Below are 4,003 nucleotides of genomic sequence, written 5' to 3'. Positions count from 1 at the left end.
TGTTTACTTTATTATCCCTTATTTGATCAATTAGCCATATAATTAAGAATTATCTTAAATTACTTAAAATACTGCTTAATTTTAACACACTTTATATTTCTTACTATCATGGTCATGTGGTACCATACAAAATCAATACATACACTATTATTTCGGTAAAACGTCTATATAAAACTATATATATATTTTCTCAACTTCTAATTTTCCTAATCTCATATAAAGAGTAAAAAATTTCGTACGCTTAATTCTTAAAATGATAAAAAGATATCCTTCTTTTCTTGTGAGAAAATAATTTCTATCTTTACAATAAAGAAAATCTCATAAACTTTCTTATATTATGTGTATAATTTAAAACATATTCGAAAGTAGTAATATTAATAACTATATAAAATCATATTTTTTAAACTTTTTACAAAAATATTCTGCTCAAAATACCATATCCAATGTATATAACGGTATCAAGGTTGTTTAAACTTACAAGGTGTAACATCATTCTCCCCTTTAGAACATTTGTCCTCGAATGTTAACTCTCAGAGATTTACAAAATTTTCACTAGGGTCTCCTCAGTAAATTAAACTAAAACCAAAAGTATATCTGAAGTCGTGACTATTCACAGCCTTTTGTACTTGAGTAAGTCGTATCTTCCTCACCTTTACCTTACTTACCTTTCAATCATCGCATCGTGTCTTCCATTTTTTCCTAAACATCCCTTTTACATTACACCTTAAATCTCTACAGTGATACCTGCACCTCTGGTGCATACAAAATTTGACGAAAGTTTCATACTGACTTCTTACGACTCAGCTCTATGGCACGATCTGAAAACAAAAGAAGGGTTACATTTCCTAAATGTCTTATAGGCTCTCAATTATAAATGGGACGCGCAACACACCCATAAGTGAGACTCTACTAGGTGCGGCTTTGTAGACTTCGTAGGACACAACCCGCTCTGATACCACCTTGTCACGCCCCAAGCCTAGGGAGGCGTGACTGGCACCCGGTGCCGCACTGGCCCGAGCAAACCACTCTGTAACTTTTTATTGTAACTATCATGGGCCAACATGTCCACAACTTGTAATATATAACTATAAGTGGAAAAACACTGAATTAATGAACCATCTTTCTGAAAACATGAATACATATGGGTCGTCAAGGCATTTGACATACTGTACAAAATGAACCTCTATCTACAAAGCCTTTAAGTTTATTTGACATCAAATAGGACAGGATACCGACCTACCCATAAGTCTGTAGCAAACTTCTGACGCGATGACTCATAGATTCAGCTACACTCCGAATGAGGTGGAGTCTTACCGATCCTTCGTTGAATGTCAATCTAGTCTATTATGAGGGCTCGTCTAACTGATTGTCTATACCTGCAGGCATGAATGCAGCATCCCCAACAAAAGGACGTCAGTACGAATAATGTACTGGGTATGTAAGGCAGAACTGAAACATAAAAATAAGTTAACATTAATTAAATACATCTAAGAATCAATCTGAATCTCTGAAGTGCCAACTTATATGCATTCTTATTATACTTACATATATACAATGCGTCTTTTTGAGACTATTATCCATATCGTATGTTGCATGACTGCCCAACTGATCAGTGGTAACTGCTCGATCGGCCTTCGCACGGTGGTAAATGTATGACTGCCCAACCGGTGGTAAAGAATAATACATAACTGCCCAACCGGTGGTAACTGTCTGACCAGTCGTAGCACGGTGGTAAATGCATGACTGCTCAACCGACCGTAGCACGGTGGTAAATGAATATGCATGACTGCCCGACCGGCCATAGAACGATAGAAAATATGTAACTGCCTAACCGGCCGTAACTCGATGGTAAATGCATATGCATGACAATGCATGTATTACGATATTATAAATATTAACATCTTTATCATATACCTCAATAGAGACTTAGGAACATACTTAGACATGCTTGAATATCACTTTACCAAAATGAATAACATAGACATCCTTAATTGCTAAGAGTATGGAATATCATTACGTTTACGTATCGTTTCATGAATCATGCCAAAAGAAAGAAGGATTAGACTTAACATACTTGAACTGATTCTCTTGACAATCCCTCCAACACCCGTCCTCGTAGATAAAAACATTAGGGGAAAAGTGCGAGAAACTGCAAAGATAAATTATTTTGTCATCCATCAAGAACAACCCTACCTCTATCTGAGATTCTGCTCTATGTCGTCTTCAACAAGGAATACTTACCATGATGAAGAATTTTATAAGTCCTAACAGCCTGTTACTTGGAAGTCTCGATGTTTGAAAGGAAAGTGTCATCAGTTGTGTAACAACGTCCAACTGGTCCATACCACTCGGCTCATCTTTTGCCTTATCTTTTTCTTACTCTTTTTTTTTCCTTACTCTTTACTTGTTTCTTCCTTTTCAACCTGAAGTTATCTTTGTTAACCAAGACCTCATCGGTGGACATGCCTAATATTTTATCATGCCTTCAAGAAATGATAGCATAAAGTCATTAAATGTTTGGCTTCCACCTGGCCATGTATTGGCGGTAGAAGTCCTACATTTATGACATGTATAATGGTTACTAAGACAAAGGATATTTGCCACATTTAAGTACTTAATGTATGTAAAAATTAGTTTACTTTATTATCCCTTATTTAAACAATTAGCCACATAATTAAGAATTATCTTAAATTACTTAAAATACTACTTTCTTTTAACACACTTTATATAACATACTATTATGGCCATATGGTACCAACAAAATAAATACATACACAATTATTTCATTAAAACATCCATGTAGAAATATATATATTTTCTTAACTTCTAATTTTCCAAATCTCATATAAAGAGTAAAAATTTTCGTACGCTTAATTCTTAAAATGATAAAAATATATGCTTCTTTTTTTGTGAGAAAATAAGTTCTATCTTTACAATAACGAAAATCTCATAAACTTTCTTATATTATGTGTATAATTTAAAACATATTCGAAAATAGTAATATTAATAACTATATAAAATCATATTTTTCAAACCTTTCTTTTTTTCTTTACCAAAAACATTTCACTCAAAATAACGGTATCAAGGTTGTCTAAACTTACAGAGTGTAACATCCTTCCCCCCTTTAGAACATTCGTCCTCGAATGTTAACTCTTAGAGATTTACAAAAATTTTACTAGGGTCTCCTCGGTAAATTAAACTAAAACTCAAAGTATATCTGAAGTCTCGACTATTCATAGCCTTTTGTACTTGAGTAAGTTGTATCTTCCTCACTTTTACCTTACTTACCTTTCAATCATCGCATCGTGTCTTTTGTTTTTTTCATAACCTCCCTTCTACGTTACGCCTTAAAGCTCTACAGTGATACCTGCACCTCTGGTGTATACAAAATCTGGCGAAAGCTTCATACTGACTTCTTACGACTCAGCTCTATGGCACGATCTGGAAACAAAAGAAGGGTAACATTTCCTAAATGTCTTATAGCCTCTCAATTATAAATGTGGCACGCAACACACCCATAAGTGAGACTCTACTAGGCGCGGCTTTGTACACTCCCTAGGACACGACCCGCTCTGATACCACCTTGTCACGCCCAAACCTAGGGAGGCATGGCTGGTACCCGGTGCCGCACTGGCCCGAGCGAACCACTCTGTAACTTTTTTTTGTAACTATCATGGGCCAACATGGCCACAACTTATAATATATAACTATAAGTGGAAAAGCACTGAATTATTGAACCATCTTTCTGAAAACATGAATACATATGGGTCGTTAAGGCCTCTGACATACTGTACAAAATGAACCTCTATCTACAAAGCCTCTAAGATTATTTGACATCAAATGGGATAGGGTACCGGCCTACCCATAAGCCTGTAGCAAACTTCTGACACGATGACTCATAGACTCAGCTACACTCCGAATGAGGTGGAGTCTTACCAATCCTTCGCTGAATGTCAATCTCGTCTACTATGTGGGCTCGTCAAACTGATTGTCTATACCTGCA

General features: G+C 35.6%; 1 long non-coding RNA gene across 1 annotated transcript; it reads right to left on the bottom strand.

The window, feature by feature from the left end:
• Positions 1-1,149: 1,149 nt before the first annotated feature.
• LOC107769945 (uncharacterized) lies at positions 1,150-2,440 on the bottom strand. Its single transcript, XR_001644508.2, has 3 exons — positions 2,242-2,440; positions 2,075-2,149; positions 1,150-1,376 (listed from the first exon to the last, which is right to left on the bottom strand). It is a non-coding gene; the product is annotated as an uncharacterized LOC107769945 (long non-coding RNA).
• Positions 2,441-4,003: the final 1,563 nt, after the last annotated feature.

Source organism: Nicotiana tabacum, chromosome 20 (assembly GCF_000715075.1).
Source record: "Nicotiana tabacum cultivar K326 chromosome 20, ASM71507v2, whole genome shotgun sequence".
NCBI classification, from domain to species: Eukaryota; Viridiplantae; Streptophyta; class Magnoliopsida; order Solanales; family Solanaceae; genus Nicotiana; species Nicotiana tabacum.
The sequence above is the reverse complement of the archived record's forward strand: the minus strand, read 5'-3'. Positions and strand labels throughout refer to the sequence as shown.